Here is an 18739-nt window from a genome sequence, read left to right as displayed (position 1 = left end):
ATGCTCTTGCCCCGTCCTGTTTGCCACACTTTTGGGGTCCCCCCCTGTATTCAGGGTCTTTCCCCTCTCTATTTTTTCTCTGCCAGAGGAACGTGGTGCCACTAGAGTGATGTCCCAGCGGGCCAGGAAGAGTCCAGGCACCTCCTGCCACAGGGCACATGTCCCGTATCTCGGCTGGTTTTGATGGCCTGGAAAGGCTCGGGATGGCCTTGGGACAGCCCGCGCTCCGAAGGACAACAGGAGTCTTCAGGTTTTTTTTTGGTCTTCAGTGCTTATTAATTTTTATCCACAATATCTTCTCTCAATCCGACAGAGGTCCGCACAGCACGTCAGCCATGAGCACACTGAGAGCCCTCGGGGCGGTCACTTATCTTTATACCCAAAACTACGTATAAGACATTTACCTATTCTCCCCAATACCTTTCACCCTTATTGACGAGTAGACATTTAGTAAGAACCATTCCCAAAGTGCCACCACCACCACAGAAGATGGACAAAAAGAAGAAGAAGAAGGACAGGACACGCCCCAATTCCCCCATCTTGTCTCCCTAGAACCCCTCTGTACAAAGATTCTAAAATCTGTGTTTCACGCTATAATTAATCTATCCCTTCACCATTTATCCCCGTGATATCCTCCCATCCTCATACAGGTGTCGTCTCCTGTGCAGGATCAAAGTCCAGCCACCAGACACTTCTGGCAACATTCCAGGACCTCCAAGCCCCCCAAGGGTTGTCTCGGTGACTCTGCACATCAGGACTGCTGTGCTGAGGTCCCACAGGCAGAGACATTGGGGTATGGGGGATAGGGTATGTTATAAATTATCAAATCTGTAGCCAAATTATAAAAAAAAATTGACAAAGATTTATTAAGTCAATCAGCAAAAAATAGAAAATTTCACAATCCCACAGCCAAGTCAGCGTCAGCCCCGGGAGCAGCCGGTGGCTGACCCTGGGTTCCTGCTGACAGAGAGAGCGTTTCCCCTAAGGTGCACCCGGAGTGCTTCCACCAGCCTGCTTATATACAGTTTATTCTGCCTGAGGCAGAGATGACCACATAATTCTTTGTCTCTCTTGGCATGTAAAGTTGGGTCCATACACTTGTAAAAGCAGACAAAGAAAGTGTCCAAAACCTAGACAAGAGCTATTCACATGTAGTAGGTGATGCCATCTCTTGAGTAATACAGATTCCATCAAGTCCAGGTGCAGGACCTCGTGGGCTTCCTGAGATGTCCAGTTGATCATCACCCAGGAAATTCCCAGATGATATCTTCCAGGTGCAGACGAAATCCTTTCAGATGGCTCCAGCTTGTCTCCTACATCTGATAATGGGTCCAGCAGTCCCAGAGCCTGTCCAGGAACTGGTTAACATGTGAATACCTCTAGCCCTGACAAAGACAATTGCAGGCACCTGTGGCTCAGGGCTACCCTGTTCATATGAGAACAGGGTTTGATTTTATCTTAACTCTGTCTGGGAACCAGTTATAATGTGAATAACTTCTGTTCCTGGACAGGGTGGTTTCACAAGCATAGGTTCAAACTTTACTAATATTTCATACCTACATATATCTATTTCTATAGCATGAATTATCTTCACTACATATAACAGGGTGGGAACATGGGGGACACAAGGGAGACATGAGGACATTGTGGGATACATGAGGGGACAGGTGGGACATGAGGCACACATGAGGGACCCTGGGAGCATGTGTGTACATGAGGGAGGGACATGGGGACACAGGGTAGCAATGAGGGTACTGTGTCCGTGGGGAGGGGCAGTGTTAGAAATGGTGCAACTCCTAGAATTTTTAACTAACTTTAGTCAGGGGTTTTGTTCATCTTTGCTTAGGGAAAAAGGAATGGAAGTTTCTTTTCAAGAGACTCTGTTCCCCAGGCAAGGCCTGATGAGCTTGACATCTCAGTGGACTGGGAGTTGCCAGAGCATGCTCAAGAGAGAAGTGACCGTCAACACCTGAACTTCCTTCCTGGTGTATCAGGGACACTTGATCTGAGAAAAGATCAATAAGAGAACGAAGAATAAGGACCTAATTAGCATTGGAGGCAAAGGGATCAATAACCAATAGGAAACCAGGTGCAAACTGTGTGACTTGTGGCCAATGAACATTGAACCAATGCATTTTTCTGGGTTTTGACTGTGTAAGTATGTGAAAAATCTAGTAAAGAACCATGTGTGATGGAATGGTTTTCTCTGCACAACACAGGCAATGTGTGGATTAAATTATCTCTGTTGCACATTCTGGCCAGAACAACATCCTGGCAAGAATAAAGTAATGCCTTAATTCTCTTGAAGTAGAAACATTGTTGGAGAGTTTTTATATTTCTTGCAATTTTGGTGACAGCAGGACAATGCCTCCTTGTCCCTCCATATCCCCCCACATCACTTGTGTGTCCTTTTCCCCCAGATGGATTTTATGGACACCTGCAACTCTCAACTGACCCCCACTGATTACAGGGAGGCACTAGGAGCTACTGGGACCATGCTGGGAGCAACTGGGATGACAACTGGGGTAACTAGGATCATACAGGGAACAACTGGAATCATTCTGGAGAATGACAGGGAGAAAGGGGAATCATACTGGGCATAAATGGGAGCAACTGGGACCATCCTGAGATCATGCTGTTATCATAGTGGGAGTGACTAGGATCATACAGGGAATGACTGAAACCATGCTGGAAGTGACTAGGAGCCACTGAGACCAGGGCCAGAAGGATCCAGCAAACTCCAAGCCTTGGTGCTGGGACAGCCCTGTAACAGATTCCTTGGGGGGACCCCATGGCATGGACAGGAAAACCAGGGCATTGGGAACAGCCAGGGCTTGGGAAAGGACGGTACTGCCTGACTCACCTGATCTCCTGCTGCGCCCAGGTGACCCCAGTGGGTGTTGGACATGTGTGGGTGTGTCTGCCTGTGTTGGGAACGGCGGGAGAAATGCGGCACGCAATATGAGTGATCAGCAAATCTCAAATCTTTATTGATAGGCACACATCTTTATGTCAGTGTTATTTAGGCTCATACATATTGCAAAGGCGAGCTCATTATTGGCTAGTTACTCATCAGCCAACTACGCCTGCTTCTGCATTCTTGTGGATATTTTATTGAAACTTTTCTTCGTATTTCTGCCAAAGATGCTCTCCCCTATCCTACTGTTGCACCAAGGGCACAATGTCCTTGCCTGTTATTGGACACTGACTACTGGCTTCTATGCTTGTCCCCTTCAAGCTTAACCAGCGGCAATATGTCAACGTGACCTTTCTCAGCTAACCAACTGTCCACAAAGCTCTCCACATGCCTGCAGCTCAGCAAAGCCTTTGGCACTGCCTCCATCTCCCTGCCTCTCCTAGAGCACCTGCAGCTCGCAGCTTGGACAGGTGCCTCTCGCTGGGAATGCCTAGCTGGTGGCCAGGCCAAGGAGGAGTGGGAATGCGGCCACAGCCAGCTGGGGCTGGGCACTGCTGGGTTCCCCAGGGCTCCGTGTTGGGGCTGGTCCTGTTCAACATCTGGCCAGGCTGGACAAGGAGGGGCAACTGTGAGGCTTGATGGGGTCAAATGAGGAGTGTGATCGCCACTGGGAAAACTGGGGGTTAACTGGGAGGTCTGCAAGGCAATGCCCTCAAGAGACCCCCAAAGCCCACCTGGGCCACCATGGGTTCATAACGCCCCAATCTGCTTCTCCCAGTGGATTTCATGGACAGCTGCAATCCTTGACTGACCCCCACTGGGTACTGGGAGGCACAGGGAGGCACAGGGAGCTACTGGGACCATGTTGGGAGTCAACTGAAGACACACTGAGAGCAAAGGGAAGATGCTGGAACCATGTTGGGGGTACTGGGACCACAACTGGGGCAACTGGGATCATACAAGATATGAGGACAACTGGAACCATGCTGGGTTCATACTGGGAGTGTCTGGAACCACACTGGGGGCAACTGTTATCATACTGGGAGTGACTGGGATCATAGTGGGATCATTCCAGTAAGGACAGGAATTGACATGGTCGCACATTGGGGGTGTGACAGGGATTATACTGGGAGTCGTGATCATACTGGACTCACACTGGGAGTGACTGGGAAGCACTAGAATCATATTGCAGGGGACTGGACTCATACTGGGATCATTCTGGGAGTAACTGGAACCATGCAGATGACCGGGAGCAGCGGAAAACACACTGGGAGTGACTGGGATCACACTGGAACGATTACAGAGCCTGTACTGGGACGATAACTGAGACTACCCTGGGAGCACCAAGGCGCGGGTTCATGCAGATTTATGCTAATGAGCCCTCAGCAGGCGCAGCACCATTGAGTAGCGGAGTGCGGCGGCGCAGAGCGGTCGCGTGCCCTGATTGGCGCTTGGGGGAAGTGACATCACGAGCAGTGCAGCGGCGGCCGATGCTGGGGGTGACGTCACTGGCGGGGAGCGGGGCTTGGGGGTACCCGGGAGTGACGGGGCGGGGGGGGGGGGGGGGCCCAGACACCTGAGTCCGCCCTGACTGCCCCTTCCCCGGCCGCTGGGTCCTCTCCAGCCCTGCTGGATGCCTGGACTCGGCCACACCATGCCCCGTCCCAAACCCACCCCCGAGGGCGCGGGGGTTCCCCAGCCCCCGCATCGCCCTGGCCGCGGGCATGCAGTGAGTGAGGGGCGGGGGACTCCCCTTATAGACACCCCTTATGGACCGCCTACATCGAGCGCCCTGTCAGGCCCCCCTCCAGAGCACTCCTATGGGCCCCCCCCCCCCCCTCATTGTTGTCCTCCACCCCCAGCCTGTGCCCCAAATACCCCTATATGCTTCCGTCACCTACAGTCACCCCACACTCCCTCTTCCCTATAGCTCCCTATTGCGGGTAAAACAGGACTCCTGAGCAACTAACCAATATGATCGAGCAGAAGCCGTTTATTTTTTACATTACACACGCTTTTATAGATTCTACAAACTACTAAGATCACACTTCTTGACTGGTGTCGTTGCCTTATTCCGTCATTCTCTGCCTCCATTTCTCAGTGTCTGTGATTGGTTACCGTGTAGGTCTTCTACAGTCCTCTGCTATCCAGTTCTTGCGATCCTGGTGTGCCCTTTCTCAGCTTCTTTGTTCTTATTTCAGCACAGTTTATGTCTTAGTAACCTTGATGAATTCCACAGTGCCCTGAGAAAATTCTGATAAGAACAGTTACAAGCAGTATGGCTGGAGCACACTGAGGCCTAAGTTGTTCAGATACACTGCAGCAGCCCCCTACACCCTGTTCCTCGTAACCCCCCATACTCCCTGTCCCCTATAACTCCCCTATATCGGCCATCACTGTAGCTCCCTATACATCCCTCATATCCGCAATGTCCCCCCAGACCTTGCAGATCCCTTATAACCCCCACAGTTTACCCCTGTCCCCCCGGCCCCTATAGCCCCCCATAGATGCCCTATAGGCCCCTGTGTTCTGACAGGCCCTATAGATCTCCTATGCCTCCCATGTTCCTTCAGAGCCCCCCGTCTGTGCCCCCTCAGGCTAAATAAATCCCCTAAAGCCCCCACAGATCCCCATCCAATGCCTCCCCAGGGCACCGCCCAGGTCAGCAGGCATTGCAGGAGACCTGCAGGTACCAGAGCAGCACCCGCCTACTGCTGCACCCTGGCCCCTTCGCCTGCCTGGTGAGAACCCCCCACATCCCAAAATGAACACTCCTGCACCCTAAAATCCCCAGACACCCCAACTTCCCTCATGGAACCTCCCCAGCACCCCCGATAGACTCCCAAACTCCCCTGCAACCACACAGATCATCTCAGATACCCATAAAATCTACTTTGGGACCCCCAAACCTCTCCAGGATTCCCCCAGTTTCATCCCAGAACCTCCAACATTGTCTGGGATCTTCCAAACCACTCTGGATCCCCTTTCTGTTCCCTTTCCTGGGATCTCCAAATCCATCCCAGGACACCCCAGATCAACCCTCTCAGACCCTTCAACCTTCCCCAGAGCCTTCAAATCCACCCTGGGACCCTTCAGCTCCCCATAGGACTCTCTCAAATACCCAGTGGAACCCTTCAAACAATCCCTAGGACCCCTTAAAATCCAACCTCAAATCCACCCTGGGCCCCCTGAAATCCGACCTGGAACCCTCCAACCTCCCCTTAGACCCCATCCCAAAAACCATTGGGACCCTGCAACCCCCTACAGACCCGCCAGGTTACCCCCCAGAACCTCAGATCACCCCCTGGGACTCCTTAGGACCACCTATCCTTGTGACATGGTGGGTCTGTCCTCCCCCAAGATCCTTGCATATCCCCCAAAGTCCTTCTATGGTTTCAGACATCCTTGTGTGCTGCCACCTTCAGAGGCTGCATGGATTGCGTGTTCCCTGTGCCCCTCCTGCCGGGCTAGCACTGTTCCCCTGTCCCATTGGGGTGTCCCCAGGTGAGTGTCCCCATGTTCCCATGGCCGAGGGTGTTCCCAAGATGTTCCCAGAGTGGTGCTTCCCCCCTGCCTCCCACCTGGCAGACCCCAGGGTGTCCCCATCATGGTGTTCCCACATCCCCACTCCCCAGTGTATCCCCAGGTGTGGTGGTGTTGTGAGGGTCCCCAGGACAAGGTGAGAGATGAGAATTTAACTCCAAGTTCTCAGATGGCTGATTTATCATTTTATGATATTATATTAAAAGAAAATTGTATACTAAAACTATATTAAACTATAGAGAAAGGATACAGACAGAAGACTGGAAAAGAATGAATCGTAAAAACCCATGACTGACCAGAGTCCCCATACAGCTGGACTGGGACTGGTCATTAATTAATAACAATTCACATGAAACCAACCAAAGATGCACCTGTTGGTAAGCAACCTCCAGACCACATTCCAAGCAATCATATAATTATTGTTTACATTTCTTTTCTGAGTCTTCTCAGCTTCTCAGGAGAAAAATCCTGACAAAGGGATTTTTCAGAAAATAACATGGTAATACCCAGGTGTTCCTGTCCCCAGTGTTCCTCTCCCTGGGGTGTCCCGAAAGTGTCGCCAGGGTGACAACAAGGGTGTCCCCAGGTCCCTGGGATGTCCCCAGGGCAGTGTCTCCATGTCTCCAGGGTGTCGCCATAGTGGTGGCCCCAGCCTGGGGTGTCCCCAGTGCCTCCATATCCCCTCCATTTTGTCCCGATGTCCCCGCACTCCCTGTGACCCCGCTGCCCCCATGTGCCCCCCTTGCTGTGCCCTCCCTGCTGCAGGTGTGGGGAGCTCTGCTGCCTCAGGGGGGTGGGAAGGGGGCTGAGGGGGATCTCATGGGTGCTGAGAAGGTTTCCATGGGGGTTGGAAGAGGGGGTTCTGTGGATGCTGCAGGAAGGGTGGTGGGGGTGTCTCTGGGGGCTGGGGAGGTCCAGGAAGCTCTCTTTGGGTACTTGGATGAGGCTGAGATATTTGTTGGGTGTGTGTGATGGGAGCTGAGGGGGAGCCTTAGCAGGGTTCTATTGGCTGGGGAGGGTCTATGAGTTCTGGGACAGGGTTCCATGGATGTTGAGAGGGTCTCTGGGAGACCTCTGGGTGGTGCGGCAGGGTCTGTTATTCCCGGGGTCTGTCAGGGATTTGGGATGGGTCACTGGGTGTTGGTGCCTCCTCACACATTTACAGGTGTTATGAACAAAACTTTGGTTAATATTTTTTTTGTGAAAAAAAGTTACAAAAAGGCAGCCAGATCACTGGCCCTGCCCAAGTTCTGCGTGTTTTGTTATTGTAATCACGGGTCGTTGTGGCTAATTGCTCCTTTTGTATCAGCAGAGCCTTGCCCGAGGCTAAGTTGTACCTTTCTCATAGTAAAGACACCTGAGAAGGTGAGGGGGTTATGCAAAGTGACTCCAAGACCACAATGCAGCATGGGTCCCCCGCTGTACGGAGAAACCCCAAAAACAACGAGCCAAATAAGAGCTGAGAGACTGGAGTGATGTCTGGATGTGAGGAGCGGAGTGCTAGACCTGCAGAGATGCTGGAAACCTTCATCGTTCCTCACCCTGTCTTCGAGATCCCCCGGGCCAGGTCTGGGAGGGAGCGAGACCCGGACCGAAGTAACATCTGGAGGGGAATACCACGCCCAAAAGGCTCCCATGAGGACCGGATTCCCCCAGCTCTGCCCCTTGTGGACAGAGCTGTGCATATCCTCCTCCTCTGAGTCGCTTTGGGAGACGACGGAACGCTGCAGACCCATCGAGCCGCCCAATCCTGAGCTGATCACTTTTAATAAAGGCATTGAAAAGGAGAAGAAGTCTCCTGGCCCTGTTTATTTCACAGGCACAGGGTGTTTTGGTCCCTCCCAGTCGCCCGCAGGTAGGTTTGGAGAAACCTTGCCCCCTGGGTGTGTGTTTTGGGGGGGTCTCTGCCCCTGGGGGGAGCTGGGGGGGTTGGGGCATGCTGGGGGGCTTTGGGGATTCCCCCCCCTCAGCTCAGGTTTTGGTTCACAGGCAGCAGAGGCCTTCATGGTGCGGCTGTTGGAAGATGTATACCTGTGCTCGCTGCACGCCTGCCAAGTCACCCTGATCCCCAAGGATCTGTAGCTGGCCTGGTGCCTGCAGGAACCCGAGGGGGGGCATCTGAATGGAGACTCCCCAGAGCCCCTGCACAGACTCAACCGCCCAGGCTCCTGTACCAAGATCCCCACCCTGGGGCTCGCTTGACAATCTCACACCCCTAGTGTTACTGGGACCTCTTATGAGACCATCATGCTGAGAGCCTCACCATGGGGTCCCCCAAGCTGGGGTCATATCCTGACATGTTCAATCTTATTTGGGATCCACCTCCCCAAGACCCCCCATGTGGGCTCACCGCATAGACTCCCCCCTAGTGGACCCCCCACCTCAGGATCCCCAACAACCCCTTCAGGGACCCAGTCCAGGGTGGAGGTCCCCTTCTTTAGTCCAGCACCCTCAGATTATTGAGGCTCCCTACCCATGATCCCCCTGGAACCTCCATCACCAGCATGCCAATCCCAGGGAAACCTACCCAGGACCGCCACCTTACTGGAGACACTCCCAGTTGTGCTGCACCCCAATAAATCAATAAATGTTTGTGACCCTTAGGTGCTGTTGCTGGGGAGGATGGAGGGGATTTGGGGGTGAGGCACCTTAGGGGGGAATTCTGGAGGGGAGAAGAACCCACACAGAGGGGGGGCTATGAGAGTATTTTGGGTGAGGACACCTGGGATGGGCGCCAGGAAGGTCTTGGGGCCTAAGGGGTTCTATGGATAGTGGTGGTGAGGGGATCATCTAGGGGGTGGTGCTTAAGGGATTCGCTTTCTGAGCGGAGGTCAGGGCTTTGGGGGCGGTGCTTAGAGGTGGTTTGAACGTGGGTGGGGCTGACTGTGGGGGGCAGGGCTTAGTACCCCCGTGAGGGTGGGGCTCTGGAGGTCTCCCGTCCATGAGTGGAGCTCTGGGGGGGGCGCTTCAACGGGGTCCTCCCTATGGGTCGAGCCTTTGGGAGGCACACCTGGAGGGGGCGGGGCTACGGGGGTTCTGGGCACTCCCAGACTGCTGTTCCCGCGGCTGCCACTCGGGGCGCTGCTGAGTGGGAGGGGCGGGGCCCGCGGGGCCGCTGCCCCAGCAGCAGCCGTGCCCACACCCGGGGGTGTGGGAGGGACCCCAGAACGGACCCCCCCAACCCAAACCCTGCCCTGGGACCGCAAATCCCCTCAAACCTGCCCATCCCTCCCATCTTTGGGGTACCCTCTGAGCCCCCCAAACCTCAGGGACCCCAAATATCCTCTCTAAAATCCCAGTCCAGCCCCCACCCACCTGGTTTGGGCTACCTCCAGTTCTGGGTTCCCACCAACCTTCGTTTTTACCCAGACAGGCTGGTGCTGAGCTTGGTGGGGAATATTTTTGTTTCTGAACTTTCAAAGAAAGTTGACAAATTGTGGACAGGACAGAACATTGCTTTGACTAAAGCCCACTCTCTAACGATCCTATAGGCAGCAACACATCTGATGATGAGGAAATCATATTACAATCCTGTGATAAATAGCTACTCACTTTTCATAGTTTAGGAATGTTTATTAAACCTTATCAAAAATACAACAGAAGACTGAATAAAGAAAAAAGGTTACGGCGCTGGGAGCAAAAGATTTTCCCTGCCATGTGCTCAGCCCTCTCACAATGGAGGTTTTCCCTTTTTTAAGCCTTTAACCCCTCTCAAAGTTCTGTCCATCAATCCCTTCTTAGCTGTCAAGTGGTGAAGATCTCTTCCTCAAGTCCTGATTGGAGGTCAGATGTCTCCATAGTGACAAGCCCTCCCAGATGTCCCAAATCCAGCTGTCCCTTGACAACCATGTGAGGGGGTACAACATAACTATAAATCTATAAAACTCTACCTATATACATTATATTTTTCTATTAATTGTGAGACTCAATCATTGTGTTATAAATGATCAAATTGATAGGCAAATTTATGAAAAATTTAACAATGATTTATTGGGTCAATTACATAAAAGAATTTTGAGCAACCACCACAACCAAGACAGTGTCAGTCCCGGGCACAGGCGCTGGGTGAAACCAGGTTACACTGACAGAGTGACAGCGTGTCCCCAGGAGTTCACCCCAAGTGCTCTTAGCAGCCAGCTTATATACAGTTTATTCTGCCCGAGGCAGAGATGACCACATATTTCTTTGTGTCTCTTTGCATGTAAAGTTGGATCCATACATGTGTAGAAACAGACAAAGACGAAGTCTGAAACCCAGATGAATGTCTGAGTACCCAGGCAGAAACTGTATTCACATGGAATAGGTGATGCCAGCTCTTGAGTACCATAGATTTAATCATGTCCAGGTGCACGGTCTTGTGAGCTTCCTCGAGACATTCCATTGATCATTGTCCAGGAAGGTCCAGATGATATCTTCTAAGTGCATGGTGCCAAAGGGAACCCACTCTGGTGGCCCAAGCCTGTCCCATTCATTCGACAGGTAACTGATCTGGCGTTGTCTCAATGCTGTCCAGGAACTGGTTACAATGTGCATAACTCTCTTCCTGGTCAGAGTGACTGCAGGCATGGCTCATGGCCCAGGACTGCCCCATTCATACAGTAACAGGTTTGATATTATCTTTAACGTTGGCCGGGAACTGGTTATAATGTGAATAGAATGCTGTTCCCGGCCAGAGTGGTTACAAGCATAGGTTTGGTTTCTCCTAATATTATACACATACATATATCTAGTATGGCCCATCTTCAGATGCCAAACTACTTTGAGGGATCCCTGGGTTACCGTGAACTTCCTGCCCATCAGCAGGTGTATTTGCTGATAGCTGTTTACTGGGCGAGGAGGCATTTGTGCCCCAACTAGGAGGAGGCAAAGGGACAGCAATAGGAGGGGGAGAAGAGTCTGAGTGTATATTAAGTAGAGCTGGAGAGGGGGTGGAGAATGCAGCAGGTGGAGTAGGCGCTTGTGGTGATGCAGAAGGAACTGGAGGAGCTGAAGGGGGCGGTGAGGGAGTGGTTACTGGAGGAGATACTGGGTTTATCATAGCGGAAGCTGAAGAGGTAGAAGGAGGAATTTGAACAGGTGGTAGTGGGATGGCAGCCGGGGGAGGAACCGGACCTGCCATTTGAGGCGCTTGAAGAAGAAGATTATAAGGTGGAGGGGCAGAAGGAGGCAAATAATCCAGGGGGTCCCATCTTTTACTAGTTCTATCATCCCCTCCTTCATTCCCCTCTTTCTTCCTCTGTACCTTACAAATTCGCACCCCTTCATCCTCAACAGCGCTCTTTACCCAGCAAGCCACATACAGTAATTGCTCATTATCAGTATCTCTTCGAGCTGTCAGATAATTATTTAATAGTTGGCACATCCACTTATCCTTTGTCCCACACCAAGGCCATCCTCCTTGCAGCTCTAATTCTGGCCACACTTCCATACAATAATGGATCATTTTCACTTTATCTAATCCCTCCGTGGCCTCTATAGAATCCCATTTCACTAACAGTTCTCCTAAGGGACTACTGGGAGGTATATCCCTCAGTCTCTTGCCGGTCTTTTTACTATTACAACCTCCCATTTTTCAGGTCTCAATAATAAAAAAAGTCCCAAAGGTGCCTCTCCTGACTGGTAATTTCAAAAAAACCTTGTTTGAGGAGCTTCAGCCTCCTCCACTGAACTTCAAATTTCTGCCTGATGCTCAGGACTTTATACTGAAACAACTGCCCAATCTCTTGATTGCCCAACTTCCCAACGTCAGGTCTTACATCTATCGGGATTTCAACACACGAAGCCTCGGCCTAAGAATCCAGGTTGTGCCTGACTCCCTCAGTCAGGAAAAACAACTGCCTGATTTTTAGTTTGCCTAACCCGCCAATTTTTAGGCTTCACCGTATCAGGACATAAAAACAAACCACAGCCTCCTTCACTGGGGTTTGTGCCTGACTCCCTTTGTCAGGACTTACTTTGCCTGCAGGGCTTGTGAAACACCCGAATCCTTCTTGGGACTGACAAATCTTACTCGAATCCTTCTCGAGACTTACAAATGTGCCTGACTTCCCTCTGTCAGGACTTACTTTGGGTGCGTGCCACTCAAACACAAATTCCCTTCGCACGCCCGAAGAGAGGGGGGGCCCTTTATTCCCCCTTGGGAGACTCACTCACACTAATTCCACTCGCTTCCCCCTGCTCCTGGCTGGGTTTCTCGCGAAACACTGGAAACGCAGTACTGAGGGGGTCCACTCTCAGGTCGAGGGTCCAGCTGCCGGCCCGCGTCTCACTCACGCACACATGCGCACGTCTCCCACTCCCGCCACCGGGTTTCTCACCAGTCTGGTGCTCCGGTGCTCCTCTGCGTCGCTGTCCTGAGCCGATCTCTCTGGTCCTGGTAGCCAGCTGTCCTCTGAAGATCCAAGATGGCCAGTCCTGAGTCTTCTTGCGGCGTGGCTATCCCGGACGAGCGCCCTCAGCTGAAATAAACAGGGCCAGGAGATTTCTTCTCCTTTTCAATGCCTTTATTAAAAGTGATCAGCTCAGGATTGGGCGGCTCGATGGGTCTGCAGCGTTCCGTCGTCTCCCAAAGCGACTCAGAGGAGGAGGATATGCACAGCTCTGTCCACAAGGGGCAGAGCTGGGGGAATCCGGTCCTCATGGGAGCCTTTTGGGCGTGGTATTCCCCTCCAGATGTTACTTCGGTCCGGGTCTCGCTCCCTCCCAGACCTGGCCCGGGGGATCTCGAAGACAGGGTGAGGAACGATGAAGGTTTCCAGCATCTCTGCAGGTCTAGCACTCCGCTCCTCACATCCAGACATCACTCCAGTCTCTCAGCTCTTATTTGGCTCGTTGTTTTTGGGGTTTCTCCGTACAGCGGGGGACCCATGCTGCATTGTGGTCTTGGAGTCACTTTGCATAACCCCCTCACCTTCTCAGGTGTCTTTACTATGAGAAAGGTACAACTTAGCCTCGGGCAAGGCTCTGCTGATACAAAAGGAGCAATTAGCCACAACGACCCGTGATTACAATAACAAAACACGCAGAACTTGGGCAGGGCCAGTGATCTGGCTGCCTTTTTGTAACTTTTTTTCACAAAAAAAATATTAACCAAAGTTTTGTTCATAACACCTGTAAATGTGTGAGGAGGCACCAACACCCAGTGACCCATCCCAAATCCCTGACAGACCCCGGGAATAACAGACCCTGCCGCACCACCCAGAGGTCTCCCAGAGACCCTCTCAACATCCATGGAACCCTGTCCCAGAACTCATAGACCCTCCCCAGCCAATAGAACCCTGCTAAGGCTCCCCCTCAGCTCCCATCACACACACCCAACAAATATCTCAGCCTCATCCAAGTACCCAAAGAGAGCTTCCTGGACCTCCCCAGCCCCCAGAGACACCCCCACCACCCTTCCTGCAGCATCCACAGAACCCCCTCTTCCAACCCCCATGGAAACCTTCTCAGCACCCATGAGATCCCCCTCAGCCCCCTTCCCACCCCCCTGAGGCAGCAGAGCTCCCCACACCTGCAGCAGGGAGGGCACAGCAAGGGGGGCACATGGGGGCAGCGGGGTCACAGGGAGTGCGGGGACATCGGGACAAAATGGAGGGGATATGGAGGCACTGGGGACACCCCAGGCTGGGGCCACCACTATGGCGACACCCTGGAGACATGGAGACACTGCCCTGGGGACATCCCAGGGACCTGGGGACACCCTTGTTGTCACCCTGGCGACACTTTCGGGACACCCCAGGGAGAGGAACACTGGGGACAGGAACACCTGGGTATTACCATGTTATTTTCTGAAAAATCCCTTTGTCAGGATTTTTCTCCTGAGAAGCTGAGAAGACTCAGAAAAGAAATGTAAACAATAATTATATGATTGCTTGGAATGTGGTCTGGAGGTTGCTTACCAACAGGTGCATCTTTGGTTGGTTTCATGTGAATTGTTATTAATTAATGACCAGTCCCAGTCCAGCTGTATGGGGACTCTGGTCAGTCATGGGTTTTTACGATTCATTCTTTTCCAGTCTTCTGTCTGTATCCTTTCTCTATAGTTTAATATAGTTTTAGTATACAATTTTCTTTTAATATAATATCATAAAATGATAAATCAGCCATCTGAGAACTTGGAGTTAAATTCTCATCTCTCACCTTGTCCTGGGGACCCTCACAACACCACCACACCTGGGGATACACTGGGGAGTGGGGATGTGGGAACACCATGATGGGGACACCCTGGGGTCTGCCAGGTGGGAGGCAGGGGGGAAGCACCACTCTGGGAACATCTTGGGAACACCCTCGGCCATGGGAACATGGGGACACTCACCTGGGGACACCCCAATGGGACAGGGGAACAGTGCTAGCCCGGCAGGAGGGGCACAGGGAACACGCAATCCATGCAGCCTCTGAAGGTGGCAGCACACAAGGATGTCTGAAACCATAGAAGGACTTTGGGGGATATGCAAGGATCTTGGGGGAGGACAGACCCACCATGTCACAAGGATAGGTGGTCCTAAGGAGTCCCAGGGGGTGATCTGAGGTTCTGGGGGGTAACCTGGCGGGTCTGTAGGGGGTTGCAGGGTCCCAATGGTTTTTGGGATGGGGTCTAAGGGGAGGTTGGAGGGTTCCAGGTCGGATTTCAGGGGGCCCAGGGTGGATTTGAGGTTGGATTTTAAGGGGTCCTAGGGATTGTTTGAAGGGTTCCACTGGGTATTTGAGAGAGTCCTATGGGGAGCTGAAGGGTCCCAGGGTGGATTTGAAGGCTCTGGGGAAGGTTGAAGGGTCTGAGAGGGTTGATCTGGGGTGTCCTGGGATGGATTTGGAGATCCCAGGAAAGGGAACAGAAAGGGGATCCAGAGTGGTTTGGAAGATCCCAGACAATGTTGGAGGTTCTGGGATGAAACTGGGGGAATCCTGGAGAGGTTTGGGGGTCCCAAAGTAGATTTTATGGGTATCTGAGATGATCTGTGTGGTTGCAGGGGAGTTTGGGAGTCTATCGGGGGTGCTGGGGAGGTTCCATGAGGGAAGTTGGGGTGTCTGGGGATTTTAGGGTGCAGGAGTGTTCATTTTGGGATGTGGGGGGTTCTCACCAGGCAGGCGAAGGGGCCAGGGTGCAGCAGTAGGCGGGTGCTGCTCTGGTACCTGCAGGTCTCCTGCAATGCCTGCTGACCTGGGCGGTGCCCTGGGGAGGCATTGGATGGGGATCTGTGGGGGCTTTAGGGGATTTATTTAGCCTGAGGGGGCACAGACGGGGGGCTCTGAAGGAACATGGGAGGCATAGGAGATCTATAGGGCCTGTCAGAACACAGGGGCCTATAGGGCATCTATGGGGGGCTATAGGGGCCGGGGGGACAGGGGTAAACTGTGGGGGTTATAAGGGATCTGCAAGGTCTGGGGGGACATTGCGGATATGAGGGATGTATAGGGAGCTACAGTGATGGCCGATATAGGGGAGTTATAGGGGACAGGGAGTATGGGGGGTTACGAGGAACAGGGTGTAGGGGGCTGCTGCAGTGTATCTGAACAACTTAGGCCTCAGTGTGCTCCAGCCATACTGCTTGTAACTGTTCTTATCAGAATTTTCTCAGGGCACTGTGGAATTCATCAAGGTTACTAAGACATAAACTGTGCTGAAATAAGAACAAAGAAGCTGAGAAAGGGCACACCAGGATCGCAAGAACTGGATAGCAGAGGACTGTAGAAGACCTACACGGTAACCAATCACAGACACTGAGAAATGGAGGCAGAGAATGACGGAATAAGGCAACGACACCAGTCAAGAAGTGTGATCTTAGTAGTTTGTAGAATCTATAAAAGCGTGTGTAATGTAAAAAATAAACGGCTTCTGCTCGATCATATTGGTTAGTTGCTCAGGAGTCCTGTTTTACCCGCAATAGGGAGCTATAGGGAAGAGGGAGTGTGGGGTGACTGTAGGTGACGGAAGCATATAGGGGTATTTGGGGCACAGGCTGGGGGTGGAGGACAACAATGAGGGGGGGGGGGGGGCCCATAGGAGTGCTCTGGAGGGGGGCCTGACAGGGCGCTCGATGTAGGCGGTCCATAAGGGGTGTCTATAAGGGGAGTCCCCCGCCCCTCACTCACTGCATGCCCGCGGCCAGGGCGATGCGGGGGCTGGGGAACCCCCGCGCCCTCGGGGGTGGGTTTGGGACGGGGCATGGTGTGGCCGAGTCCAGGCATCCAGCAGGGCTGGAGAGGACCCAGCGGCCGGGGAAGGGGCAGTCAGGGCGGACTCAGGTGTCTGGGCCCCCCCCCCCCCCCGCCCCGTCACTCCCGGGTACCCCCAAGCCCCGCTCCCCGCCAGTGACGTCACCCCCAGCATCGGCCGCCGCTGCACTGCTCGTGATGTCACTTCCCCCAAGCGCCAATCAGGGCACGCGACCGCTCTGCGCCGCCGCACTCCGCTACTCAATGGTGCTGCGCCTGCTGAGGGCTCATTAGCATAAATCTGCATGAACCCGCGCCTTGGTGCTCCCAGGGTAGTCTCAGTTATCGTCCCAGTACAGGCTCTGTAATCGTTCCAGTGTGATCCCAGTCACTCCCAGTGTGTTTTCCGCTGCTCCCGGTCATCTGCATGGTTCCAGTTACTCCCAGAATGATCCCAGTATGAGTCCAGTCCCCTGCAATATGATTCTAGTGCTTCCCAGTCACTCCCAGTGTGAGTCCAGTATGATCACGACTCCCAGTATAATCCCTGTCACACCCCCAATGTGCGACCATGTCAATTCCTGTCCTTACTGGAATGATCCCACTATGATCCCAGTCACTCCCAGTATGATAACAGTTGCCCCCAGTGTGGTTCCAGACACTCCCAGTATGAACCCAGCATGGTTCCAGTTGTCCTCATATCTTGTATGATCCCAGTTGCCCCAGTTGTGGTCCCAGTACCCCCAACATGGTTCCAGCATCTTCCCTTTGCTCTCAGTGTGTCTTCAGTTGACTCCCAACATGGTCCCAGTAGCTCCCTGTGCCTCCCTGTGCCTCCCAGTACCCAGTGGGGGTCAGTCAAGGATTGCAGCTGTCCATGAAATCCACTGGGAGAAGCAGATTGGGGCGTTATGAACCCATGGTGGCCCAGGTGGGCTTTGGGGGTCTCTTGAGGGCATTGCCTTGCAGACCTCCCAGTTAACCCCCAGTTTTCCCAGTGGCGATCACACTCCTCATTTGACCCCATCAAGCCTCACAGTTGCCCCTCCTTGTCCAGCCTGGCCAGATGTTGAACAGGACCAGCCCCAACACGGAGCCCTGGGGAACCCAGCAGTGCCCAGCCCCAGCTGGCTGTGGCCGCATTCCCACTCCTCCTTGGCCTGGCCACCAGCTAGGCATTCCCAGCGAGAGGCACCTGTCCAAGCTGCGAGCTGCAGGTGCTCTAGGAGAGGCAGGGAGATGGAGGCAGTGCCAAAGGCTTTGCTGAGCTGCAGGCATGTGGAGAGCTTTGTGGACAGTTGGTTAGCTGAGAAAGGTCACGTTGACATATTGCCGCTGGTTAAGCTTGAAGGGGACAAGCATAGAAGCCAGTAGTCAGTGTCCAATAACAGGCAAGGACATTGTGCCCTTGGTGCAACAGTAGGATAGGGGAGAGCATCTTTGGCAGAAATACGAAGAAAAGTTTCAATAAAATATCCACAAGAATGCAGAAGCAGGCGTAGTTGGCTGATGAGTAACTAGCCAATAATGAGCTCGCCTTTGCAATATGTATGAGCCTAAATAACACTGACATAAAGATGTGTGCCTATCAATAAAGATTTGAGATTTGCTGATCACTCATATTGCGTGCCGCATTTCTCCCGCCGTTCCCAACACAGGCAGACACACCCACACATGTCCAACACCCACTGGGGTCACCTGGGCGCAGCAGGAGATCAGGTGAGTCAGGCAGTACCGTCCTTTCCCAAGCCCTGGCTGTTCCCAATGCCCTGGTTTTCCTGTCCATGCCATGGGGTCCCCCCAAGGAATCTGTTACAGGGCTGTCCCAGCACCAAGGCTTGGAGTTTGCTGGATCCTTCTGGCCCTGGTCTCAGTGGCTCCTAGTCACTTCCAGCATGGTTTCAGTCATTCCCTGTATGATCCTAGTCACTCCCACTATGATAACAGCATGATCTCAGGATGGTCCCAGTTGCTCCCATTTATGCCCAGTATGATTCCCCTTTCTCCCTGTCATTCTCCAGAATGATTCCAGTTGTTCCCTGTATGATCCTAGTTACCCCAGTTGTCATCCCAGTTGCTCCCAGCATGGTCCCAGTAGCTCCTAGTGCCTCCCTGTAATCAGTGGGG

General features: G+C 52.9%; 1 protein-coding gene across 1 annotated transcript in view; it reads right to left on the bottom strand.

Annotated features, from left to right (window-relative positions):
* Window positions 1–4494: 4494 nt before the first annotated feature.
* The window catches only part of LOC128947315 (uncharacterized), a 45511-nt gene continuing 31266 nt past the window's right edge, over window positions 4495–18739 (bottom strand). The window contains exon 3 of the mRNA XM_054291566.1: window positions 4495–5171. The gene's annotated coding sequence lies outside the window, so the exon portion shown is untranslated. The remainder of the gene's footprint in view (window positions 5172–18739) is intronic.

Source organism: Melozone crissalis, unplaced genomic scaffold (genome assembly GCF_028551555.1).
Source record: "Melozone crissalis strain CALT ecotype California unplaced genomic scaffold, PUWL_Pcris_2 ptg000096l_1, whole genome shotgun sequence".
In the NCBI taxonomy this organism is placed as follows: Eukaryota; Metazoa; Chordata; class Aves; order Passeriformes; family Passerellidae; genus Melozone; species Melozone crissalis.
This window is presented reverse-complemented; position numbering and strand designations above follow the sequence as displayed.